At 41.8% G+C, this 22,424-nt stretch overlaps 45 non-coding genes across 45 annotated transcripts; all 45 read left to right on the forward strand.

The window, feature by feature from the left end:
- The first annotated feature begins 129 nt into the window (after positions 1-129).
- On the forward strand, positions 130-213 carry TRNAL-UAA (transfer RNA leucine (anticodon UAA)). Its single transcript has one exon. It is a non-coding gene; the product is annotated as a tRNA-Leu (tRNA).
- Positions 214-366: 153 nt separating this feature from the next.
- TRNAL-UAA (transfer RNA leucine (anticodon UAA)) lies at positions 367-450 on the forward strand. Its single transcript has one exon. It is a non-coding gene; the product is annotated as a tRNA-Leu (tRNA).
- Positions 451-840: 390 nt separating this feature from the next.
- Positions 841-924, forward strand: TRNAL-UAA (transfer RNA leucine (anticodon UAA)). The gene has a single exon. It is a non-coding gene; the product is annotated as a tRNA-Leu (tRNA).
- A 153-nt stretch (positions 925-1,077) lies between these two features.
- On the forward strand, positions 1,078-1,161 carry TRNAL-UAA (transfer RNA leucine (anticodon UAA)). The gene has a single exon. It is a non-coding gene; the product is annotated as a tRNA-Leu (tRNA).
- Positions 1,162-1,551: 390 nt separating this feature from the next.
- TRNAL-UAA (transfer RNA leucine (anticodon UAA)) lies at positions 1,552-1,635 on the forward strand. The gene has a single exon. It is a non-coding gene; the product is annotated as a tRNA-Leu (tRNA).
- Positions 1,636-2,736: 1,101 nt separating this feature from the next.
- On the forward strand, positions 2,737-2,820 carry TRNAL-UAA (transfer RNA leucine (anticodon UAA)). Its single transcript has one exon. It is a non-coding gene; the product is annotated as a tRNA-Leu (tRNA).
- Positions 2,821-3,921: 1,101 nt separating this feature from the next.
- TRNAL-UAA (transfer RNA leucine (anticodon UAA)) lies at positions 3,922-4,005 on the forward strand. The gene has a single exon. It is a non-coding gene; the product is annotated as a tRNA-Leu (tRNA).
- A 390-nt stretch (positions 4,006-4,395) lies between these two features.
- TRNAL-UAA (transfer RNA leucine (anticodon UAA)) lies at positions 4,396-4,479 on the forward strand. Its single transcript has one exon. It is a non-coding gene; the product is annotated as a tRNA-Leu (tRNA).
- A 627-nt stretch (positions 4,480-5,106) lies between these two features.
- TRNAL-UAA (transfer RNA leucine (anticodon UAA)) lies at positions 5,107-5,190 on the forward strand. Its single transcript has one exon. It is a non-coding gene; the product is annotated as a tRNA-Leu (tRNA).
- Positions 5,191-5,343: 153 nt separating this feature from the next.
- TRNAL-UAA (transfer RNA leucine (anticodon UAA)) lies at positions 5,344-5,427 on the forward strand. The gene has a single exon. It is a non-coding gene; the product is annotated as a tRNA-Leu (tRNA).
- A 390-nt stretch (positions 5,428-5,817) lies between these two features.
- On the forward strand, positions 5,818-5,901 carry TRNAL-UAA (transfer RNA leucine (anticodon UAA)). The gene has a single exon. It is a non-coding gene; the product is annotated as a tRNA-Leu (tRNA).
- Positions 5,902-6,291: 390 nt separating this feature from the next.
- On the forward strand, positions 6,292-6,375 carry TRNAL-UAA (transfer RNA leucine (anticodon UAA)). The gene has a single exon. It is a non-coding gene; the product is annotated as a tRNA-Leu (tRNA).
- Positions 6,376-6,528: 153 nt separating this feature from the next.
- On the forward strand, positions 6,529-6,612 carry TRNAL-UAA (transfer RNA leucine (anticodon UAA)). The gene has a single exon. It is a non-coding gene; the product is annotated as a tRNA-Leu (tRNA).
- A 390-nt stretch (positions 6,613-7,002) lies between these two features.
- Positions 7,003-7,086, forward strand: TRNAL-UAA (transfer RNA leucine (anticodon UAA)). The gene has a single exon. It is a non-coding gene; the product is annotated as a tRNA-Leu (tRNA).
- Positions 7,087-7,239: 153 nt separating this feature from the next.
- TRNAL-UAA (transfer RNA leucine (anticodon UAA)) lies at positions 7,240-7,323 on the forward strand. The gene has a single exon. It is a non-coding gene; the product is annotated as a tRNA-Leu (tRNA).
- Positions 7,324-7,713: 390 nt separating this feature from the next.
- Positions 7,714-7,797, forward strand: TRNAL-UAA (transfer RNA leucine (anticodon UAA)). Its single transcript has one exon. It is a non-coding gene; the product is annotated as a tRNA-Leu (tRNA).
- Positions 7,798-8,898: 1,101 nt separating this feature from the next.
- On the forward strand, positions 8,899-8,982 carry TRNAL-UAA (transfer RNA leucine (anticodon UAA)). The gene has a single exon. It is a non-coding gene; the product is annotated as a tRNA-Leu (tRNA).
- A 390-nt stretch (positions 8,983-9,372) lies between these two features.
- Positions 9,373-9,456, forward strand: TRNAL-UAA (transfer RNA leucine (anticodon UAA)). Its single transcript has one exon. It is a non-coding gene; the product is annotated as a tRNA-Leu (tRNA).
- Positions 9,457-9,609: 153 nt separating this feature from the next.
- Positions 9,610-9,693, forward strand: TRNAL-UAA (transfer RNA leucine (anticodon UAA)). Its single transcript has one exon. It is a non-coding gene; the product is annotated as a tRNA-Leu (tRNA).
- A 390-nt stretch (positions 9,694-10,083) lies between these two features.
- Positions 10,084-10,167, forward strand: TRNAL-UAA (transfer RNA leucine (anticodon UAA)). The gene has a single exon. It is a non-coding gene; the product is annotated as a tRNA-Leu (tRNA).
- A 627-nt stretch (positions 10,168-10,794) lies between these two features.
- Positions 10,795-10,878, forward strand: TRNAL-UAA (transfer RNA leucine (anticodon UAA)). The gene has a single exon. It is a non-coding gene; the product is annotated as a tRNA-Leu (tRNA).
- A 390-nt stretch (positions 10,879-11,268) lies between these two features.
- TRNAL-UAA (transfer RNA leucine (anticodon UAA)) lies at positions 11,269-11,352 on the forward strand. The gene has a single exon. It is a non-coding gene; the product is annotated as a tRNA-Leu (tRNA).
- A 390-nt stretch (positions 11,353-11,742) lies between these two features.
- Positions 11,743-11,826, forward strand: TRNAL-UAA (transfer RNA leucine (anticodon UAA)). Its single transcript has one exon. It is a non-coding gene; the product is annotated as a tRNA-Leu (tRNA).
- Positions 11,827-12,927: 1,101 nt separating this feature from the next.
- TRNAL-UAA (transfer RNA leucine (anticodon UAA)) lies at positions 12,928-13,011 on the forward strand. Its single transcript has one exon. It is a non-coding gene; the product is annotated as a tRNA-Leu (tRNA).
- A 390-nt stretch (positions 13,012-13,401) lies between these two features.
- Positions 13,402-13,485, forward strand: TRNAL-UAA (transfer RNA leucine (anticodon UAA)). Its single transcript has one exon. It is a non-coding gene; the product is annotated as a tRNA-Leu (tRNA).
- Positions 13,486-13,638: 153 nt separating this feature from the next.
- Positions 13,639-13,722, forward strand: TRNAL-UAA (transfer RNA leucine (anticodon UAA)). Its single transcript has one exon. It is a non-coding gene; the product is annotated as a tRNA-Leu (tRNA).
- Positions 13,723-13,875: 153 nt separating this feature from the next.
- TRNAL-UAA (transfer RNA leucine (anticodon UAA)) lies at positions 13,876-13,959 on the forward strand. The gene has a single exon. It is a non-coding gene; the product is annotated as a tRNA-Leu (tRNA).
- Positions 13,960-14,586: 627 nt separating this feature from the next.
- Positions 14,587-14,670, forward strand: TRNAL-UAA (transfer RNA leucine (anticodon UAA)). The gene has a single exon. It is a non-coding gene; the product is annotated as a tRNA-Leu (tRNA).
- Positions 14,671-15,060: 390 nt separating this feature from the next.
- TRNAL-UAA (transfer RNA leucine (anticodon UAA)) lies at positions 15,061-15,144 on the forward strand. The gene has a single exon. It is a non-coding gene; the product is annotated as a tRNA-Leu (tRNA).
- Positions 15,145-15,534: 390 nt separating this feature from the next.
- Positions 15,535-15,618, forward strand: TRNAL-UAA (transfer RNA leucine (anticodon UAA)). Its single transcript has one exon. It is a non-coding gene; the product is annotated as a tRNA-Leu (tRNA).
- Positions 15,619-15,771: 153 nt separating this feature from the next.
- On the forward strand, positions 15,772-15,855 carry TRNAL-UAA (transfer RNA leucine (anticodon UAA)). The gene has a single exon. It is a non-coding gene; the product is annotated as a tRNA-Leu (tRNA).
- Positions 15,856-16,008: 153 nt separating this feature from the next.
- TRNAL-UAA (transfer RNA leucine (anticodon UAA)) lies at positions 16,009-16,092 on the forward strand. Its single transcript has one exon. It is a non-coding gene; the product is annotated as a tRNA-Leu (tRNA).
- A 390-nt stretch (positions 16,093-16,482) lies between these two features.
- TRNAL-UAA (transfer RNA leucine (anticodon UAA)) lies at positions 16,483-16,566 on the forward strand. Its single transcript has one exon. It is a non-coding gene; the product is annotated as a tRNA-Leu (tRNA).
- Positions 16,567-16,956: 390 nt separating this feature from the next.
- Positions 16,957-17,040, forward strand: TRNAL-UAA (transfer RNA leucine (anticodon UAA)). Its single transcript has one exon. It is a non-coding gene; the product is annotated as a tRNA-Leu (tRNA).
- Positions 17,041-17,193: 153 nt separating this feature from the next.
- On the forward strand, positions 17,194-17,277 carry TRNAL-UAA (transfer RNA leucine (anticodon UAA)). The gene has a single exon. It is a non-coding gene; the product is annotated as a tRNA-Leu (tRNA).
- A 153-nt stretch (positions 17,278-17,430) lies between these two features.
- TRNAL-UAA (transfer RNA leucine (anticodon UAA)) lies at positions 17,431-17,514 on the forward strand. The gene has a single exon. It is a non-coding gene; the product is annotated as a tRNA-Leu (tRNA).
- A 627-nt stretch (positions 17,515-18,141) lies between these two features.
- Positions 18,142-18,225, forward strand: TRNAL-UAA (transfer RNA leucine (anticodon UAA)). Its single transcript has one exon. It is a non-coding gene; the product is annotated as a tRNA-Leu (tRNA).
- A 153-nt stretch (positions 18,226-18,378) lies between these two features.
- Positions 18,379-18,462, forward strand: TRNAL-UAA (transfer RNA leucine (anticodon UAA)). The gene has a single exon. It is a non-coding gene; the product is annotated as a tRNA-Leu (tRNA).
- A 153-nt stretch (positions 18,463-18,615) lies between these two features.
- On the forward strand, positions 18,616-18,699 carry TRNAL-UAA (transfer RNA leucine (anticodon UAA)). Its single transcript has one exon. It is a non-coding gene; the product is annotated as a tRNA-Leu (tRNA).
- A 627-nt stretch (positions 18,700-19,326) lies between these two features.
- TRNAL-UAA (transfer RNA leucine (anticodon UAA)) lies at positions 19,327-19,410 on the forward strand. The gene has a single exon. It is a non-coding gene; the product is annotated as a tRNA-Leu (tRNA).
- A 390-nt stretch (positions 19,411-19,800) lies between these two features.
- On the forward strand, positions 19,801-19,884 carry TRNAL-UAA (transfer RNA leucine (anticodon UAA)). The gene has a single exon. It is a non-coding gene; the product is annotated as a tRNA-Leu (tRNA).
- A 390-nt stretch (positions 19,885-20,274) lies between these two features.
- TRNAL-UAA (transfer RNA leucine (anticodon UAA)) lies at positions 20,275-20,358 on the forward strand. Its single transcript has one exon. It is a non-coding gene; the product is annotated as a tRNA-Leu (tRNA).
- Positions 20,359-20,748: 390 nt separating this feature from the next.
- On the forward strand, positions 20,749-20,832 carry TRNAL-UAA (transfer RNA leucine (anticodon UAA)). Its single transcript has one exon. It is a non-coding gene; the product is annotated as a tRNA-Leu (tRNA).
- A 390-nt stretch (positions 20,833-21,222) lies between these two features.
- TRNAL-UAA (transfer RNA leucine (anticodon UAA)) lies at positions 21,223-21,306 on the forward strand. Its single transcript has one exon. It is a non-coding gene; the product is annotated as a tRNA-Leu (tRNA).
- Positions 21,307-21,933: 627 nt separating this feature from the next.
- Positions 21,934-22,017, forward strand: TRNAL-UAA (transfer RNA leucine (anticodon UAA)). Its single transcript has one exon. It is a non-coding gene; the product is annotated as a tRNA-Leu (tRNA).
- The last annotated feature ends 407 nt before the right edge of the window (positions 22,018-22,424 follow it).

Consider the following 22,424-nt stretch of genomic DNA (forward strand, 5'->3'; position numbering starts at 1 on the left):
TGTATCTCATACTCAGGAAAGGCTTCTCTAGTAGGACAACAAGTGAGTGGCTTTATGTGGCATAGAGATACGAGAGGTATTTTGGTGTTGTACTATAGCTTCATTTTCAAGGAAAACGTTTAAAAGCGTGTCAGGATGGCCGAGTGGTCTACGGCGTCAGATTTAAGCTCTGATCCTCGTATGAGGGCGTGGGTTCGAACCCCACTTCTGACAACCATTTGTTTCATTTTAATAACTTGTATCTCATACTCAGAAAAGGCTTCTCTAGAATGGCAACAAGTGAGTGGCTTTATGTGGCATAGAGATACGAGAGGTATTTTGGTGTTGTACTATAGCTTGATTTTCAAGGAAAACGTTTAAAATCGTGTCAGGATGGCCGAGTGGTCTAAGGCGTCAGATTTAAGCTCTGATCCTCGTATGAGGGCGTGGGTTCGAACCCCACTTCTGACAACGATTTGTTTCATTTTAATAACTTGTATCTCATACTCAGGAAAGGCTTCTCTAGTAGGGCAACAAGTGAGTGGCTTTATGAAGCATAGATATACGAGCGGTATTTTGGTGTTGTACTATAGCTTCATTTTCAAGGAAAACGTTTAAAAGCGTGTCAGAATGGCCGAGTGGTCTAAGGCGTAAGATTTAAGGTCTGAACCTCGTATGATGGCGTGGGTTCGAACCCCACTTGTGACAACGATTTGTTTCACTTTCATAACTTGTATCTCATACTCAGGAAAGGCTTCTCTAGTAGGACAACAAGTGAGTGGCTTTATGTGGCATAGAGATACGAGAGGTATTTTGGTGTTGTACTATAGCTTCATTTTCAAGGAAAACGTTTAAAAGCGTGTCAGGATGGCCGAGTGGTCTAAGGCGTCAGATTTAAGCTCTGATCCTCGTATGAGGGCGTGGGTTCGAACCCCACTTCTGACAACGATTTGTTTCATTTTAATAACTTGTATCTCATACTCAGAAAAGGCTTCTCTAGAATGGCAACAAGTGAGTGGCTTTATGTGGCATAGAGATACGAGAGGTATTTTGGTGTTGTACTATAGCTTCATTTTCAAGGAAAACGTTTAAAATCGTGTCAGGATGGCCGAGTGGTCTAAGGCGTCAGATTTAAGCTCTGATCCTCGTATGAGGGCGTGGGTTCGAACCCCACTTCTGACAACGATTTGTTTCATTTTAATAACTTGTATCTCATACTCAGGAAAGGCTCCTCTAGTAGGGCAACAAGTGAGTGGCTTTATGAAGCACAGATATACGAGCGGTATTTTGGTGTTGTACTAGAGCTTCATTTTCAAGGAAAACATTTAAAAGCGTGTCAGAATGGCCGAGTGGTCTAAGGCGTAAGATTTAAGGTCTGAACCTCGTATGATGGCGTGGGTTCGAACCCCACTTGTCACAACGATTTGTTTCACTTTCATAACTTGTATCTCATACTCAGGAAAGGCTTCTCTAGTAGGACAACAAGTGAGTGGCTTTATGTGGCATAGAGATACGAGAGGTATTTTGGTGTTGTACTATAGCTTCATATTCAAGGAAAACGTTTAAAATCGTGTCAGGATGGCCGAGTGGTCTAAGGCGTCAGATTTAAGCTCTGATCCTCGTATGAGGGCGTGGGTTCGAACCCCATTTCTGACAACGATTTGTTTCATTTTAATAACTTGTATCTCATACTCAGGAAAGGCTCCTCTAGTAGGGCAACAAGTGAGTGGCTTTATGAAGCATAGATATACGAGCGGTATTTTGGTGTTGTACTATAGCTTCATTTTCACGGAAAACATTTAAAAGCGTGTCAGGATGTCCGAGTGGTCTAAGGCGTCAGATTGAAGCTCTGCTCCTCGTATGAGGGCGTGGGTTCGAACCCCACTTCTGACAACGATTTGTTTCATTTTAATAACTTGTATCTCATACTCAGAAAAGGCTTCTCTAGAATGGCAACAAGTGAGTGGCTTTATGTGGCATAGAGATACGAGAGGTATTTTGGTTTTGTACTATAGCTTCATTTTCAAGGAAAACGTTTAAAATCGTGGCAGGATGGCCGAGTGGTCTAAGGCTTCAGGTTTAACCTCTGATCCTCGTATGAGGGCGTGGGTTCGAACCCCATTTCTGACAACGATTTGTTTCATTTTAATAACTTGTATCTCATACTCAGGAAAGGCTCCTCTAGTAGGGCAACAAGTGAGTGGCTTTATGAAGCATAGATATACGAGCGGTATTTTGGTGTTGTACTATAGCTTCATTTTCAAGGAAAACATTTAAAAGCGTGTCAGGATGGTCGAGTGGTCTAAGGCGTCAGATTTAAGCTCTGATCCTCGTATGAGAGCGTGGGTTTGAACCCCACTTCTGAAACCGTTTTGTTTCATTTTAATAACTTGTATCTCATACTCAGAAAAGGCTTCTCTAGTATGGCAACAAGTGAGTGGCTTTATGAAGCATAGATATACGAGCGGTATTTTGGTGTTGTACTACAGCTTCATTTTCAAGGAAAACATTTAAAAGCGTGTCAGAATGGCCGAGTGGTCTAAGGCGTAAGATTTAAGCTCTGATCCTCGTATGATGGCGTGGGTTCGAACCCCACTTGTCACAACGATTTGTTTCACTTTCATAACTTGTATCTCATACTTAGGAAAGGCTTCTCTAGTAGGACAACAAGTGAGTGGCTTTATGTGGCATAGAGATACGAGAGGTATTTTGGTGTTGTACTATAGCTTCATTTTCAAGGAAAACGTTTAAAATCGTGTCAGGATGGCCGAGTGGTCTAAGGCGTCAGATTTAAGCTCTGATCCTCGTATGAGGGCGTGGGTTCGAACCCCATTTCTGACAACGATTTGTTTCATTTTAATAACTTGTATCTCATACTCAGGAAAGGCTCCTCTAGTAGGGCAACAAGTGAGTGGCTTTATGAAGCATAGATATACGAGCGGTATTTTGGTGTTGTACTATAGCTTCATTTTCACGGAAAACATTTAAAAGCGTGTCAGGATGTCCGAGTGGTCTAAGGCGTCAGATTGAAGCTCTGCTCCTCGTATGAGGGCGTGGGTTCGAACCCCACTTCTGACAACGATTTGTTTCATTTTAATAACTTGTATCTCATACTCAGAAAAGGCTTCTCTAGAATGGCAACAAGTGAGTGGCTTTATGTGGCATAGAGATACGAGAGGTATTTTGGTTTTGTACTATAGCTTCATTTTCAAGGAAAACGTTTAAAATCGTGGCAGGATGGCCGAGTGGTCTAAGGCTTCAGGTTTAACCTCTGATCCTCGTATGAGGGCGTGGGTTCGAACCCCATTTCTGACAACGATTTGTTTCATTTTAATAACTTGTATCTCATACTCAGGAAAGGCTCCTCTAGTAGGGCAACAAGTGAGTGGCTTTATGAAGCATAGATATACGAGCGGTATTTTGGTGTTGTACTATAGCTTCATTTTCAAGGAAAACATTTAAAAGCGTGTCAGGATGGTCGAGTGGTCTAAGGCGTCAGATTTAAGCTCTGATCCTCGTATGAGAGCGTGGGTTTGAACCCCACTTCTGAAACCGTTTTGTTTCATTTTAATAACTTGTATCTCATACTCAGAAAAGGCTTCTCTAGTATGGCAACAAGTGAGTGGCTTTATGAAGCATAGATATACGAGCGGTATTTTGGTGTTGTACTACAGCTTCATTTTCAAGGAAAACATTTAAAAGCGTGTCAGAATGGCCGAGTGGTCTAAGGCGTAAGATTTAAGCTCTGATCCTCGTATGATGGCGTGGGTTCGAACCCCACTTGTCACAACGATTTGTTTCACTTTCATAACTTGTATCTCATACTTAGGAAAGGCTTCTCTAGTAGGACAACAAGTGAGTGGCTTTATGTGGCATAGAGATACGAGAGGTATTTTGGTGTTGTACTATAGCTTCATTTTCAAGGAAAACGTTTAAAATCGTGTCAGGATGGCCGAGTGGTCTAAGGCGTCAGATTTAAGCTCTGATCCTCGTATGAGGGCGTGGGTTCGAACCCCACTTCTGAAACCGTTTTGTTTCATTTTAATAACTTGTATCTCATACTCAGAAAAGGCTTCTCTAGTATGGCAACAAGTGAGTGGCTTTATGAAGCATAGATATACGAGCGGTATTTTGGTGTTGTACTACAGCTTCATTTTCAAGGAAAACATTTAAAAGCGTGTCAGAATGGCCTAGTGTTCTAAGGCGTAAGATTTAAGCTCTGATCCTCGTATGATGGCGTGGGTTCGAACCCCACTTGTCACAACGATTTGTTTCACTTTCATAACTTGTATCTCATACTTAGGAAAGGCTTCTCTAGTAGGACAACAAGTGAGTGGCTTTATGAAGCATAGATATACGAGAGGTATTTTGGTGTTGTACTATAGCTTCATTTTCAAGGAAAACGTTTAAAATCGTGTCAGGATGGCCGAGTGGTCTAAGGCGTCAGATTTAAGCTCTGATCCTCGTATGAGGGCGTGGGTTCGAACCCCACTTCTGACAACGATTTGTTTCATTTTAATAACTTGTATCTCATACTCAGGAAAGGCTCCTCTAGTAGGGCAACAAGTGAGTGGCTTTATGAAGCATAGATATACGAGCGGTATTTTGGTGTTGTACTATAGCTTCATTTTCAAGGAAAACATTTAAAAGCGTGTCGGGATGTCCGAGTGGTCTAAGGCGTCAGATTTAAGCTCTGATCCTCGTATGAGGGCGTGGTTTCGAACACCACTTCTGAAAACGATTTGTTTCATTTTAATAATTTGTATCTCATACTCAGGAAAGGCTTTTCTAGTATGGCAACAAGTGAGTGGCTTTATGTGGCATAGAGATACGGGAGGTATTTTGGTGTTGTACTATAGCTTCAGTTTCAAGGAAAACGTTTACAGGCGTGTCAGAATGGCCTAGTGGTCTAAGGCGTAAGATTTAAGCTCTGATCCTCGTATGAGGGCGTGGGTTCGAACCCCACTTGTGACAACGATTTGTTTCACTTTCATAACTTGTATCTCATACTCAGGAAAGGCTTCTCTAGTAGGACAACAAGTGAGTGGCTTTATGTGGCATAGAGATACGAGAGGTATTTTGGTGTTGTACTATAGCTTCATTTTCAAGGAAAACGTTTAAAAGCGTGTCAGGATGGCCGAGTGGTCTACGGCGTCAGATTTAAGCTCTGATCCTCGTATGAGGGCGTGGGTTCGAACCCCACTTCTGACAACCATTTGTTTCATTTTAATAACTTGTATCTCATACTCAGAAAAGGCTTCTCTAGAATGGCAACAAGTGAGTGGCTTTATGTGGCATAGAGATACGAGAGGTATTTTGGTGTTGTACTATAGCTTGATTTTCAAGGAAAACGTTTAAAATCGTGTCAGGATGGCCGAGTGGTCTAAGGCGTCAGATTTAAGCTCTGATCCTCGTATGAGGGCGTGGGTTCGAACCCCACTTCTGACAACGATTTGTTTCATTTTAATAACTTGTATCTCATACTCAGGAAAGGCTTCTCTAGTAGGGCAACAAGTGAGTGGCTTTATGAAGCATAGATATACGAGCGGTATTTTGGTGTTGTACTATAGCTTCATTTTCAAGGAAAACATTTAAAAGTGTGTCAGGATGTCCGAGTGGTCTAAGGCGTCAGATTGAAGCTCTGCTCCTCGTATGAGGGCGTGGGTTCGAACCCCACTTCTGACAACGATTTGTTTCATTTTAATAACTTGTATCTCATACTCAGAAAAGGCTTCTCTAGTAGGACAACAAGTGAGTGGCTTTATGAAGCATAGATATACGAGAGGTATTTTGGTGTTGTACTATAGCTTCATTTTCAAGGAAAACGTTTAGAATGGTGTCAGGATGGCCGAGTGGTCTAAGGCGTCAGATTTAAGCTCTGATCCTCGTATGAGGGCGTGGGTTCGAACCCCACTTCTGACAACGATTTGTTTCATTTTAATAACTTGTATCTCATACTCAGGAAAGGCTCCTCTAGTAGGGCAACAAGTGAGTGGCTTTATGAAGCATAGATATACGCGCGGTATTTTGGTGTTGTACTATAGCTTCATTTTCAAGGAAAACATTTAAAAGCGTGTCAGGATGTCCGAGTGGTCTAAGGCGTCAGATTTAAGCTCTGATCCTCGTATGAGGGCGTGGTTTCGAACACCACTTCTGACAACGATTTGTTTCATTTTAATAATTTGTATCTCATACTCAGGAAAGGCTTTTCTAGTATGGCAACAAGTGAGTGGCTTTATGTGGCATAGAGATACGAGAGGTATTTTGGTGTTGTACTATAGCTTCATTTTCAAGGAAAACGTTTAAAAGCGTGTCAGGATGGCCGAGTGGTCTACGGCGTCAGATTTAAGCTCTGATCCTCGTATGAGGGCGTGGGTTCGAACCCCACTTCTGACAACCATTTGTTTCATTTTAATAACTTGTATCTCATACTCAGAAAAGGCTTCTCTAGAATGGCAACAAGTGAGTGGCTTTATGTGGCATAGAGATACGAGAGGTATTTTGGTGTTGTACTATAGCTTGATTTTCAAGGAAAACGTTTAAAATCGTGTCAGGATGGCCGAGTGGTCTAAGGCGTCAGATTTAAGCTCTGATCCTCGTATGAGGGCGTGGGTTCGAACCCCACTTCTGACAACGATTTGTTTCATTTTAATAACTTGTATCTCATACTCAGGAAAGGCTTCTCTAGTAGGGCAACAAGTGAGTGGCTTTATGAAGCATAGATATACGAGCGGTATTTTGGTGTTGTACTATAGCTTCATTTTCAAGGAAAACGTTTAAAAGCGTGTCAGAATGGCCGAGTGGTCTAAGGCGTAAGATTTAAGGTCTGAACCTCGTATGATGGCGTGGGTTCGAACCCCACTTGTGACAACGATTTGTTTCACTTTCATAACTTGTATCTCATACTCAGGAAAGGCTTCTCTAGTAGGACAACAAGTGAGTGGCTTTATGTGGCATAGAGATACGAGAGGTATTTTGGTGTTGTACTATAGCTTCATTTTCAAGGAAAACGTTTAAAAGCGTGTCAGGATGGCCGAGTGGTCTAAGGCGTCAGATTTAAGCTCTGATCCTCGTATGAGGGCGTGGGTTCGAACCCCACTTCTGACAACGATTTGTTTCATTTTAATAACTTGTATCTCATACTCAGAAAAGGCTTCTCTAGAATGGCAACAAGTGAGTGGCTTTATGTGGCATAGAGATACGAGAGGTATTTTGGTGTTGTACTATAGCTTCATTTTCAAGGAAAACGTTTAAAATCGTGTCAGGATGGCCGAGTGGTCTAAGGCGTCAGATTTAAGCTCTGATCCTCGTATGAGGGCGTGGGTTCGAACCCCACTTCTGACAACGATTTGTTTCATTTTAATAACTTGTATCTCATACTCAGGAAAGGCTCCTCTAGTAGGGCAACAAGTGAGTGGCTTTATGAAGCACAGATATACGAGCGGTATTTTGGTGTTGTACTAGAGCTTCATTTTCAAGGAAAACATTTAAAAGCGTGTCAGAATGGCCGAGTGGTCTAAGGCGTAAGATTTAAGGTCTGAACCTCGTATGATGGCGTGGGTTCGAACCCCACTTGTCACAACGATTTGTTTCACTTTCATAACTTGTATCTCATACTCAGGAAAGGCTTCTCTAGTAGGACAACAAGTGAGTGGCTTTATGTGGCATAGAGATACGAGAGGTATTTTGGTGTTGTACTATAGCTTCATATTCAAGGAAAACGTTTAAAATCGTGTCAGGATGGCCGAGTGGTCTAAGGCGTCAGATTTAAGCTCTGATCCTCGTATGAGGGCGTGGGTTCGAACCCCATTTCTGACAACGATTTGTTTCATTTTAATAACTTGTATCTCATACTCAGGAAAGGCTCCTCTAGTAGGGCAACAAGTGAGTGGCTTTATGAAGCATAGATATACGAGCGGTATTTTGGTGTTGTACTATAGCTTCATTTTCACGGAAAACATTTAAAAGCGTGTCAGGATGTCCGAGTGGTCTAAGGCGTCAGATTGAAGCTCTGCTCCTCGTATGAGGGCGTGGGTTCGAACCCCACTTCTGACAACGATTTGTTTCATTTTAATAACTTGTATCTCATACTCAGAAAAGGCTTCTCTAGAATGGCAACAAGTGAGTGGCTTTATGTGGCATAGAGATACGAGAGGTATTTTGGTTTTGTACTATAGCTTCATTTTCAAGGAAAACGTTTAAAATCGTGGCAGGATGGCCGAGTGGTCTAAGGCTTCAGGTTTAACCTCTGATCCTCGTATGAGGGCGTGGGTTCGAACCCCATTTCTGACAACGATTTGTTTCATTTTAATAACTTGTATCTCATACTCAGGAAAGGCTCCTCTAGTAGGGCAACAAGTGAGTGGCTTTATGAAGCATAGATATACGAGCGGTATTTTGGTGTTGTACTATAGCTTCATTTTCAAGGAAAACATTTAAAAGCGTGTCAGGATGGTCGAGTGGTCTAAGGCGTCAGATTTAAGCTCTGATCCTCGTATGAGAGCGTGGGTTTGAACCCCACTTCTGAAACCGTTTTGTTTCATTTTAATAACTTGTATCTCATACTCAGAAAAGGCTTCTCTAGTATGGCAACAAGTGAGTGGCTTTATGAAGCATAGATATACGAGCGGTATTTTGGTGTTGTACTACAGCTTCATTTTCAAGGAAAACATTTAAAAGCGTGTCAGAATGGCCGAGTGGTCTAAGGCGTAAGATTTAAGCTCTGATCCTCGTATGATGGCGTGGGTTCGAACCCCACTTGTCACAACGATTTGTTTCACTTTCATAACTTGTATCTCATACTTAGGAAAGGCTTCTCTAGTAGGACAACAAGTGAGTGGCTTTATGTGGCATAGAGATACGAGAGGTATTTTGGTGTTGTACTATAGCTTCATTTTCAAGGAAAACGTTTAAAATCGTGTCAGGATGGCCGAGTGGTCTAAGGCGTCAGATTTAAGCTCTGATCCTCGTATGAGGGCGTGGGTTCGAACCCCACTTCTGAAACCGTTTTGTTTCATTTTAATAACTTGTATCTCATACTCAGAAAAGGCTTCTCTAGTATGGCAACAAGTGAGTGGCTTTATGAAGCATAGATATACGAGCGGTATTTTGGTGTTGTACTACAGCTTCATTTTCAAGGAAAACATTTAAAAGCGTGTCAGAATGGCCTAGTGTTCTAAGGCGTAAGATTTAAGCTCTGATCCTCGTATGATGGCGTGGGTTCGAACCCCACTTGTCACAACGATTTGTTTCACTTTCATAACTTGTATCTCATACTTAGGAAAGGCTTCTCTAGTAGGACAACAAGTGAGTGGCTTTATGAAGCATAGATATACGAGAGGTATTTTGGTGTTGTACTATAGCTTCATTTTCAAGGAAAACGTTTAAAATCGTGTCAGGATGGCCGAGTGGTCTAAGGCGTCAGATTTAAGCTCTGATCCTCGTATGAGGGCGTGGGTTCGAACCCCACTTCTGACAACGATTTGTTTCATTTTAATAACTTGTATCTCATACTCAGGAAAGGCTCCTCTAGTAGGGCAACAAGTGAGTGGCTTTATGAAGCATAGATATACGCGCGGTATTTTGGTGTTGTACTATAGCTTCATTTTCAAGGAAAACATTTAAAAGCGTGTCAGGATGTCCGAGTGGTCTAAGGCGTCAGATTTAAGCTCTGATCCTCGTATGAGGGCGTGGGTTCGAACCCCACTTCTGACAACGATTTGTTTCATTTTAATAACTTGTATCTCATACTCAGGAAAGGCTTCTCTAGTAGGGCAACAAGTGAGTGGCTTTATGAAGCATAGATATACGAGCGGTATTTTGGTGTTGTACTATAGCTTCATTTTCAAGGAAAACATTTAAAAGTGTGTCAGGATGTCCGAGTGGTCTAAGGCGTCAGATTGAAGCTCTGCTCCTCGTATGAGGGCGTGGGTTCGAACCCCACTTCTGACAACGATTTGTTTCATTTTAATAACTTGTATCTCATACTCAGAAAAGGCTTCTCTAGTAGGACAACAAGTGAGTGGCTTTATGAAGCATAGATATACGAGAGGTATTTTGGTGTTGTACTATAGCTTCATTTTCAAGGAAAACGTTTAGAATGGTGTCAGGATGGCCGAGTGGTCTAAGGCGTCAGATTTAAGCTCTGATCCTCGTATGAGGGCGTGGGTTCGAACCCCACTTCTGACAACGATTTGTTTCATTTTAATAACTTGTATCTCATACTCAGGAAAGGCTCCTCTAGTAGGGCAACAAGTGAGTGGCTTTATGAAGCATAGATATACGCGCGGTATTTTGGTGTTGTACTATAGCTTCATTTTCAAGGAAAACATTTAAAAGCGTGTCAGGATGTCCGAGTGGTCTAAGGCGTCAGATTTAAGCTCTGATCCTCGTATGAGGGCGTGGTTTCGAACACCACTTCTGACAACGATTTGTTTCATTTTAATAATTTGTATCTCATACTCAGGAAAGGCTTTTCTAGTATGGCAACAAGTGAGTGGCTTTATGTGGCATAGAGATACGGGAGGTATTTTGGTGTTGTACTATAGCTTCAGTTTCAAGGAAAACGTTTACAGGCGTGTCAGAATGGCCGAGTGGTCTAAGGCGTAAGATTTAAGCTCTGATCCTCGTATGCGGGCGTGGGTTCGAACCCCACTTGTGACAACGATTTGTTTCACTTTCATAACTTGTATCTCATACTCAGGAAAGGCTTCTCTAGTAGGACAACAAGTGAGTGGCTTTATGTGGCATAGAGATACGAGAGGTATTTTGGTGTTGGACTATAGCTTCATTTTCAAGGAAAACGTTTAAAAGCGTGTCAGGATGGCCGAGTGGTCTACGGCGTCAGATTTAAGCTCTGATCCTCGTATGAGGGCGTGGGTTCGAACCCCACTTCTGACAACCATTTGTTTCATTTTAATAACTTGTATCTCATACTCAGAAAAGGCTTCTCTAGAATGGCAACAAGTGAGTGGCTTTATGAAGCATAGATATACGAGCGGTATTTTGGTGTTGTACTATAGCTTCATTTTCAAGGAAAACATTTAAAAGCGTGTCAGGATGTCCGAGTGGTCTAAGGCGTCAGATTGAAGCTCTGCTCCTCGTATGAGGGCGTGGGTTCGAACCCCACTTCTGACAACGATTTGTTTCATTTTAATAACTTGTATCTCATACTCAGAAAAGGCTTCTCTAGTATGGCAACAAGTGAGTGGCTTTATGAAGCATAGATATACGAGAGGTATTTTGGTGTTGTACTATAGCTTCATTTTCAAGGAAAACGTTTAAAATCGTGTCAGGATGGCCGAGTGGTCTAAGGCGTCAGATTTAAGCTCTGATCCTCGTATGAGGGCGTGGGTTCGAACCCCACTTCTGACAACGATTTGTTTCATTTTAATAACTTGTATCTCATACTCAGGAAAGGCTCCTCTAGAATGGCAACAAGTGAGTGGCTTTATGAAGCATAGATATACGAGCGGTATTTTGGTGTTGTACTATAGCTTCATTTTCAAGGAAAACATTTAAAAGCGTGTCAGGATGTCCGAGTGGTCTAAGGCGTCAGATTGAAGCTCTGCTCCTCGTATGAGGGCGTGGGTTCGAACCCCACTTCTGACAACGATTTGTTTCATTTTAATAACTTGTATCTCATACTCAGAAAAGGCTTCTCTAGTAGGACAACAAGTGAGTGGCTTTATGAAGCATAGATATACGAGAGGTATTTTGGTGTTGTACTATAGCTTCATTTTCAAGGAAAACGTTTAAAATCGTGTCAGGATGGCCGAGTGGTCTAAGGCGTCAGATTTAAGCTCTGATCCTCGTATGAGGGCGTGGGTTCGAACCCCACTTCTGACAACGATTTGTTTCATTTTAATAACTTGTATCTCATACTCAGGAAAGGCTCCTCTAGTAGGGCAACAAGTGAGTGGCTTTATGAAGCATAGATATACGAGCGGTATTTTGGTGTTGTACTATAGCTTCATTTTCAAGGAAAACATTTAAAAGCGTGTCAGGATGTCCGAGTGGTCTAAGGCGTCAGATTTAAGCTCTGATCCTCGTATGAGGGCGTGGTTTCGAACACCACTTCTGACAACGATTTGTTTCATTTTAATAATTTGTATCTCATACTCAGGAAAGGCTTTTCTAGTATGGCAACAAGTGAGTGGCTTTATGTGGCATAGAGATACGGGAGGTATTTTGGTGTTGTACTATAGCTTCAGTTTCAAGGAAAACGTTTACAGGCGTGTCAGAATGGCCGAGTGGTCTAAGGCGTAAGATTTAAGCTCTGATCCTCGTATGAGGGCGTGGGTTCGAACCCCACTTGTGACAACGATTTGTTTCACTTTCATAACTTGTATCATATACTCAGGAAAGGCTTCTCTAGTAGGACAACAAGTGAGTGGCTTTATGTGGCATAGAGATACGAGAGGTATTTTGGTGTTGTACTATAGCTTCATTTTCAAGGAAAACGTTTAAAATCGTGTCAGGATGGCCGAGTGGTCTAAGGCGTCAGATTTAAGCTCTGATCCTCGTATGAGGGCGTGGGTTCGAACCCCACTTCTAAAACCGTTTTGTTTCATTTTAATAACTTGTATCTCATACTCAGAAAAGGCTTCTCTAGTATGGCAACAAGTGAGTGGCTTTATGAAGCATAGATATACGAGCGGTATTTTGGTGTTGTACTACAGCTTCATTTTCAAGGAAAACATTTAAAAGCGTGTCAGAATGGCCGAGTGGTCTAAGGCGTAAGATTTAAGCTCTGATCCTCGTATGATGGCGTGGGTTCGAACCCCACTTGTCACAACGATTTGTTTCACTTTCATAACTTGTATCTCATACTTAGGAAAGGCTTCTCTAGTAGGACAACAAGTGAGTGGCTTTATGAAGCATAGATATACGAGAGGTATTTTGGTGTTGTACTATAGCTTCATTTTCAAGGAAAACGTTTAAAATCGTGTCAGGATGGCCGAGTGGTCTAAGGCGTCAGATTTAAGCTCTGATCCTCGTATGAGGGCGTGGGTTCGAACCCCACTTCTGACAACGATTTGTTTCATTTTAATAACTTGTATCTCATACTCAGGAAAGGCTCCTCTAGTAGGGCAACAAGTGAGTGGCTTTATGAAGCATAGATATACGAGCGGTATTTTGGTGTTGTACTATAGCTTCATTTTCAAGGAAAACATTTAAAAGCGTGTCGGGATGTCCGAGTGGTCTAAGGCGTCAGATTTAAGCTCTGATCCTCGTATGAGGGCGTGGGTTCGAACCCCACTTGTGACAACGATTTGTTTCACTTTCATAACTTGTATCTCATACTCAGGAAAGGCTTCTCTAGTAGGACAACAAGTGAGTGGCTTTATGTGGCATAGAGATACGAGAGGTATTTTGGTGTTGTACTATAGCTTCATTTTCAAGGAAAACGTTAAAAAGCGTGTCAGGATGGCCGAGTGGTCTACGGCGTCAGATTTAAGCTCTGATCCTCGTATGAGGGCGTGGGTTCGAACCCCACTTCTGACAACCATTTGTTTCATTTTAATAACTTGTATCTCATACTCAGAAAAGGCTTCTCTAGAATGGCAACAAGTGAGTGGCTTTATGTGGCATAGAGATACGAGAGGTATTTTGGTGTTGTACTATAGCTTGATTTTCAAGGAAAACGTTTAAAATCGTGTCAGGATGGCCGAGTGGTCTAAGGCGTCAGATTTAAGCTCTGATCCTCGTATGAGGGCGTGGGTTCGAACCCCACTTCTGACAACGATTTGTTTCATTTTAATAACTTGTATCTCATACTCAGAAAAGGCTTCTCTAGTAGGACAACAAGTGAGTGGCTTTATGAAGCATAGATATACGAGAGGTATTTTGGTGTTGTACTATAGCTTCATTTTCAAGGAAAACGTTTAAAATCGTGTCAGGATGGCCGAGTGGTCTAAGGCGTCAGATTTAAGCTCTGATCCTCGTATGAGGGCGTGGGTTCGAACCCCACTTCTGACAACGATTTGTTTCATTTTAATAACTTGTATCTCATACTCAGAAAAGGCTTCTCTAGTAGGACAACAAGTGAGTGGCTTTATGAAGCATAGATATACGAGCGGTATTTTGGTGTTGTACTATAGCTTCATTTTCAAGGAAAACATTTAAAAGCGTGTCAGGATGGTCGAGTGGTCTAAGGCGTCAGATTTAAGCTCTGATCCTCGTATGAGGGCGTGGGTTTGAACCCCACTTCTGAAACCGTTTTGTTTCATTTTAATAACTTGTATCTCATACTCAGAAAAGGCTTCTCTAGTATGGCAACAAGTGAGTGGCTTTATGAAGCATAGATATACGAGCGGTATTTTGGTGTTGTACTACAGCTTCATTTTCAAGGAAAACATTTAAAAGCGTGTCAGAATGGCCGAGTGGTCTAAGGCGTAAGATTTAAGCTCTGATCCTCGTATGATGGCGTGGGTTCGAACCCCACTTGTCACAACGATTTGTTTCACTTTCATAACTTGTATCTCATACTTAGGAAAGGCTTCTCTAGTAGGACAACAAGTGAGTGGCTTTATGTGGCATAGAGATACGAGAGGTATTTTGGTGTTGTACTATAGCTTCATTTTCAAGGAAAACGTTTAAAATCGTGTCAGGATGGCCGAGTGGTCTAAGGCGTCAGATTTAAGCTCTGATCCTCGTATGAGGGCGTGGGTTCGAACCCCACTTCTGAAACCGTTTTGTTTCATTTTAATAACTTGTATCTCATACTCAGAAAAGGCTTCTCTAGTATGGCAACAAGTGAGTGGCTTTATGAAGCATAGATATACGAGCGGTATTTTGGTGTTGTACTACAGCTTCATTTTCAAGGAAAACATTTAAAAGCGTGTCAGAATGGCCGAGTGGTCTAAGGCGTAAGATTTAAGCTCTGATCCTCGTATGATGGCGTGGGTTCGAACCCCACTTGTCACAACGATTTGTTTCACTTTCATAACTTGTATCTCATACTTAGGAAAGGCTTCTCTAGTAGGACAACAAGTGAGTGGCTTTATGAAGCATAGATATACGAGAGGTATTTTGGTGTTGTACTATAGCTTCATTTTCAAGGAAAACGTTTAAAATCGTGTCAGGATGGCCGAGTGGTCTAAGGCGTCAGATTTAAGCTCTGATCCTCGTATGAGGGCGTGGGTTCGAACCCCACTTCTGACAACGATTTGTTTCATTTTAATAACTTGTATCTCATACTCAGGAAAGGCTCCTCTAGTAGGGCAACAAGTGAGTGGCTTTATGAAGCATAGATATACGAGCGGTATTTTGGTGTTGTACTATAGCTTCATTTTCAAGGAAAACATTTAAAAGCGTGTCGGGATGTCCGAGTGGTCTAAGGCGTCAGATTTAAGCTCTGATCCTCGTATGAGGGCGTGGGTTCGAACCCCACTTGTGACAACGATTTGTTTCACTTTCATAACTTGTATCTCATACTCAGGAAAGGCTTCTCTAGTAGGACAACAAGTGAGTGGCTTTATGTGGCATAGAGATACGAGAGGTATTTTGGTGTTGTACTATAGCTTCATTTTCAAGGAAAACGTTAAAAAGCGTGTCAGGATGGCCGAGTGGTCTACGGCGTCAGATTTAAGCTCTGATCCTCGTATGAGGGCGTGGGTTCGAACCCCACTTCTGACAACCATTTGTTTCATTTTAATAACTTGTATCTCATACTCAGAAAAGGCTTCTCTAGAATGGCAACAAGTGAGTGGCTTTATGTGGCATAGAGATACGAGAGGTATTTTGGTGTTGTACTATAGCTTGATTTTCAAGGAAAACGTTTAAAATCGTGTCAGGATGGCCGAGTGGTCTAAGGCGTCAGATTTAAGCTCTGATCCTCGTATGAGGGCGTGGGTTCGAACCCCACTTCTGACAACGATTTGTTTCATTTTAATAACTTGTATCTCATACTCAGAAAAGGCTTCTCTAGTAGGACAACAAGTGAGTGGCTTTATGAAGCATAGATATACGAGAGGTATTTTGGTGTTGTACTATAGCTTCATTTTCAAGGAAAACGTTTAAAATCGTGTCAGGATGGCCGAGTGGTCTAAGGCGTCAGATTTAAGCTCTGATCCTCGTATGAGGGCGTGGGTTCGAACCCCTCTTCTGACAACGATTTGTTTCATTTTAATAACTTGTATCTCATACTCAGAAAAGGCTTCTCTAGTAGGACAACAAGTGAGTGGCTTTATGAAGCATAGATATACGAGCGGTATTTTGGTGTTGTACTATAGCTTCATTTTCAAGGAAAACATTTAAAAGCGTGTCAGGATGGTCGAGTGGTCTAAGGCGTCAGATTTAAGCTCTGATCCTCGTATGAGGGCGTGGGTTTGAACCCCACTTCTGAAACCGTTTTGTTTCATTTTAATAACTTGTATCTCATACTCAGAAAAGGCTTCTCTAGTAGGACAACAAGTGAGTGGCTTTATGAAGCATAGATATACGAGAGGTATTTTGGTGTTGTACTATAGCTTCATTTTCAAGGAAAACGTTTAAAATCGTGTCAGGATGGCCGAGTGGTCTAAGGCGTCAGATTTAAGCTCTGATCCTCGTATGAGGGCGTGGGTTCGAACCCCACTTCTGACAACGATTTGTTTCATTTTAATAACTTGTATCTCATACTCAGGAAAGGCTCCTCTAGTAGGGCAACAAGTGAGTGGCTTTATGAAGCATAGATATACGAGCGGTATTTTGGTGTTGTACTATAGCTTCATTTTCAAGGAAAACATTTAAAAGCGTGTCGGGATGTCCGAGTGGTCTAAGGCGTCAGATTTAAGCTCTGATCCTCGTATGAGGGCGTGGGTTCGAACCCCACTTGTGACAACGATTTGTTTCACTTTCATAACTTGTATCTCATACTCAGGAAAGGCTTCTCTAGTAGGACAACAAGTGAGTGGCTTTATGTGGCATAGAGATACGAGAGGTATTTTGGTGTTGTACTATAGCTTCATTTTCAAGGAAAACGTTAAAAAGCGTGTCAGGATGGCCGAGTGGTCTACGGCGTCAGATTTAAGCTCTGATCCTCGTATGAGGGCGTGGGTTCGAACCCCACTTCTGACAACCATTTGTTTCATTTTAATAACTTGTATCTCATACTCAGAAAAGGCTTCTCTAGAATGGCAACAAGTGAGTGGCTTTATGTGGCATAGAGATACGAGAGGTATTTTGGTGTTGTACTATAGCTTGATTTTCAAGGAAAACGTTTAAAATCGTGTCAGGATGGCCGAGTGGTCTAAGGCGTCAGATTTAAGCTCTGATCCTCGTATGAGGGCGTGGGTTCGAACCCCACTTCTGACAACGATTTGTTTCATTTTAATAACTTGTATCTCATACTCAGAAAAGGCTTCTCTAGTAGGACAACAAGTGAGTGGCTTTATGAAGCATAGATATACGAGAGGTATTTTGGTGTTGTACTATAGCTTCATTTTCAAGGAAAACGTTTAAAATCGTGTCAGGATGGCCGAGTGGTCTAAGGCGTCAGATTTAAGCTCTGATCCTCGTATGAGGGCGTGGGTTCGAACCCCTCTTCTGACAACGATTTGTTTCATTTTAATAACTTGTATCTCATACTCAGAAAAGGCTTCTCTAGTAGGACAACAAGTGAGTGGCTTTATGAAGCATAGATATACGAGCGGTATTTTGGTGTTGTACTATAGCTTCATTTTCAAGGAAAACATTTAAAAGCGTGTCAGGATGGTCGAGTGGTCTAAGGCGTCAGATTTAAGCTCTGATCCTCGTATGAGGGCGTGGGTTTGAACCCCACTTCTGAAACCGTTTTGTTTCATTTTAATAACTTGTATCTCATACTCAGAAAAGGCTTCTCTAGTATGGCAACAAGTGAGTGGCTTTATGAAGCATAGATATACGAGCGGTATTTTGGTGTTGTACTACAGCTTCATTTTCAAGGAAAACATTTAAAAGCGTGTCAGAATGGCCGAGTGGTCTAAGGCGTAAGATTTAAGCTCTGATCCTCGTATGATGGCGTGGGTTCGAACCCCACTTGTCACAACGATTTGTTTCACTTTCATAACTTGTATCTCATACTTAGGAAAGGCTTCTCTAGTAGGACAACAAGTGAGTGGCTTTATGTGGCATAGAGATACGAGAGGTATTTTGGTGTTGTACTATAGCTTCATTTTCAAGGAAAACGTTAAAAAGCGTGTCAGGATGGCCGAGTGGTCTACGGCGTCAGATTTAAGCTCTGATCCTCGTATGAGGGCGTGGGTTCGAACCCCACTTCTGACAACCATTTGTTTCATTTTAATAACTTGTATCTCATACTCAGAAAAGGCTTCTCTAGAATGGCAACAAGTGAGTGGCTTTATGTGGCATAGAGATACGAGAGGTATTTTGGTGTTGTACTATAGCTTGATTTTCAAGGAAAACGTTTAAAATCGTGTCAGGATGGCCGAGTGGTCTAAGGCGTCAGATTTAAGCTCTGATCCTCGTATGAGGGCGTGGGTTCGAACCCCACTTCTGACAACGATTTGTTTCATTTTAATAACTTGTATCTCATACTCAGAAAAGGCTTCTCTAGTAGGACAACAAGTGAGTGGCTTTATGAAGCATAGATATACGAGAGGTATTTTGGTGTTGTACTATAGCTTCATTTTCAAGGAAAACGTTTAAAATCGTGTCAGGATGGCCGAGTGGTCTAAGGCGTCAGATTTAAGCTCTGATCCTCGTATGAGGGCGTGGGTTCGAACCCCTCTTCTGACAACGATTTGTTTCATTTTAATAACTTGTATCTCATACTCAGAAAAGGCTTCTCTAGTAGGACAACAAGTGAGTGGCTTTATGAAGCATAGATATACGAGCGGTATTTTGGTGTTGTACTATAGCTTCATTTTCAAGGAAAACATTTAAAAGCGTGTCAGGATGGTCGAGTGGTCTAAGGCGTCAGATTTAAGCTCTGATCCTCGTATGAGGGCGTGGGTTTGAACCCCACTTCTGAAACCGTTTTGTTTCATTTTAATAACTTGTATCTCATACTCAGAAAAGGCTTCTCTAGTATGGCAACAAGTGAGTGGCTTTATGAAGCATAGATATACGAGCGGTATTTTGGTGTTGTACTACAGCTTCATTTTCAAGGAAAACATTTAAAAGCGTGTCAGAATGGCCGAGTGGTCTAAGGCGTAAGATTTAAGCTCTGATCCTCGTATGATGGCGTGGGTTCGAACCCCACTTGTCACAACGATTTGTTTCACTTTCATAACTTGTATCTCATACTTAGGAAAGGCTTCTCTAGTAGGACAACAAGTGAGTGGCTTTATGTGGCATAGAGATACGAGAGGTATTTTGGTGTTGTACTATAGCTTCATTTTCAAGGAAAACGTTTAAAATCGTGTCAGGATGGCCGAGTGGTCTAAGGCGTCAGATTTAAGCTCTGATCCTCGTATGAGGGCGTGGGTTCGAACCCCACTTCTGAAACCGTTTTGTTTCATTTTAATAACTTGTATCTCATACTCAGAAAAGGCTTCTCTAGTATGGCAACAAGTGAGTGGCTTTATGAAGCATAGATATACGAGCGGTATTTTGGTGTTGTACTACAGCTTCATTTTCAAGGAAAACATTTAAAAGCGTGTCAGAATGGCCGAGTGGTCTAAGGCGTAAGATTTAAGCTCTGATCCTCGTATGATGGCGTGGGTTCGAACCCCACTTGTCACAACGATTTGTTTCACTTTCATAACTTGTATCTCATACTTAGGAAAGGCTTCTCTAGTAGGACAACAAGTGAGTGGCTTTATGAAGCATAGATATACGAGAGGTATTTTGGTGTTGTACTATAGCTTCATTTTCAAGGAAAACGTTTAAAATCGTGTCAGGATGGCCGAGTGGTCTAAGGCGTCAGATTTAAGCTCTGATCCTCGTATGAGGGCGTGGGTTCGAACCCCACTTCTGACAACGATTTGTTTCATTTTAATAACTTGTATCTCATACTCAGGAAAGGCTCCTCTAGTAGGGCAACAAGTGAGTGGCTTTATGAAGCATAGATATACGAGCGGTATTTTGGTGTTGTACTATAGCTTCATTTTCAAGGAAAACATTTAAAAGCGTGTCGGGATGTCCGAGTGGTCTAAGGCGTCAGATTTAAGCTCTGATCCTCGTATGAGGGCGTGGGTTCGAACCCCACTTGTGACAACGATTTGTTTCACTTTCATAACTTGTATCTCATACTCAGGAAAGGCTTCTCTAGTAGGACAACAAGTGAGTGGCTTTATGTGGCATAGAGATACGAGAGGTATTTTGGTGTTGTACTATAGCTTCATTTTCAAGGAAAACGTTAAAAAGCGTGTCAGGATGGCCGAGTGGTCTACGGCGTCAGATTTAAGCTCTGATCCTCGTATGAGGGCGTGGGTTCGAACCCCACTTCTGACAACCATTTGTTTCATTTTAATAACTTGTATCTCATACTCAGAAAAGGCTTCTCTAGAATGGCAACAAGTGAGTGGCTTTATGTGGCATAGAGATACGAGAGGTATTTTGGTGTTGTACTATAGCTTGATTTTCAAGGAAAACGTTTAAAATCGTGTCAAGATGGCCGAGTGGTCTAAGGCGTCAGATTTAAGCTCTGATCCTCGTATGAGGGCGTGGGTTCGAACCCCACTTCTTACAACGATTTGTTTCATTTTAATAACTTGTATCTCATACTCAGAAAAGGCTTCTCTAGTAGGACAACAAGTGAGTGGCTTTATGAAGCATAGATATACGAGAGGTATTTTGGTGTTGTACTATAGCTTCATTTTCAAGGAAAACGTTTAAAATCGTGTCAGGATGGCCGAGTGGTCTAAGGCGTCAGATTTAAGCTCTGATCCTCGTATGAGGGCGTGGGTTCGAACCCCACTTCTGACAACGATTTGTTTCATTTTAATAACTTGTATCTCATACTCAGGAAAGGCTCCTCTAGTAGGGCAACAAGTGAGTGGCTTTATGAAGCATAGATATACGAGCGGTATTTTGGTGTTGTACTATAGCTTCATTTTCAAGGAAAACATTTAAAAGCGTGTCAGGATGTCCGAGTGGTCTAAGGCGTCAGATTTAAGCTCTGATCCTCGTATGAGGGCGTGGTTTCGAACACCACTTCTGACAACGATTTGTTTCATTTTAATAATTTGTATCTCATACTCAGGAAAGGCTTTTCTAGTATGGCAACAAGTGAGTGGCTTTATGTGGCATAGAGATACGGGAGGTATTTTGGTGTTGTACTATAGCTTCACTTTCAAGGAAAACGTTTAAAATCGTGTCAGGATGGCCGAGTGGTCTAAGGCGTCAGATTTAAGCTCTGATCCTCGTATGAGGGCGTGGGTTCGAACCCCACTTCTGACAACGATTTGTTTCATTTTAATAACTTGTATCTCATACTCAGGAAAGGCTTCTCTAGTAGGGCAACAAGTGAGTGGCTTTATGAAGCATAGATATACGAGCGGTATTTTGGTGTTGTACTATAGCTTCATTTTCAAGGAAAACATTTAAAAGCGTGTCAGGATGTCCGAGTGGTCTAAGGCGTCAGATTGAAGCTCTGCTCCTCGTATGAGGTCGTGGGTTTGAACCCCATTTCTGACAACGATTTGTTTCATTTTAATAACGTGTATCTCATACTCAGGAAAGGCTTTTCTAGTATGGCAACAAGTGAGTGGCTTTATGTGGCATAGAGATACGGGAGGTATTTTGGTGTTGTACTATAGCTTCATTTTCAAGGAAAACGTTTAAAAGCGTGTCAGGATGGTCGAGTGGTCTAAGGCGTCAGATTTAAGCTCTGATCCTCGTATGAGGACGTGGTTTCGAACCCCACTTCTGACAACGATTTGTTTCATTTTAATAACTTGTATCTCATACTCAGGAAAGGCTTCTCTAGAATGGCAACAAGTGAGTGGCTTTATGTGGCATAGAGATACGAGAGGTATTTTGGTGTTGTACTATAGCTTCACTTTCAAGGAAAACGTTTAAAATCGTGTCAGGATGGCCGAGTGGTCTAAGGCGTCAGATTTAAGCTCTGATCCTCGTATGAGGGCGTGGGTTCGAACCCCACTTCTGACAACCATTTGTTTCATTTTAATAACTTGTATCTCATACTCAGGAAAGGCTTCTCTAGTAGGGCAACAAGTGAGTGGCTTTTTGAAGCATAGATATACGAGCGGTATTTTGGTGTTGTACTATAGCTTCATTTTCAAGGAAAACATTAAAAAGCGTGTGAGGATGGCCGAGTGGTCTAAGGCGTCAGATTTAAGCTCTGTTCCTCGTATGAGGTCGTGGGTTTGAACCCCATTTCTGACAACGATTTGTTTCATTTTAATAACGTGTATCTCATACTCAGGAAAGGCTTTTCTAGTATGGCAACAAGTGAGTGGCTTTATGTGGCATAGAGATACGGGAGGTATTTTGGTGTTGTACTATAGCTTCATTTTCAAGGAAAACGTTTAAAAGCGTGTCAGGATGGTCGAGTG

This window comes from Phalangium opilio, unplaced genomic scaffold, assembly GCF_054372755.1.
Source record: "Phalangium opilio isolate 3A_F unplaced genomic scaffold, DU_Popi_V2 ptg000090l_1, whole genome shotgun sequence".
Classification (NCBI taxonomy): Eukaryota; Metazoa; Arthropoda; class Arachnida; order Opiliones; family Phalangiidae; genus Phalangium; species Phalangium opilio.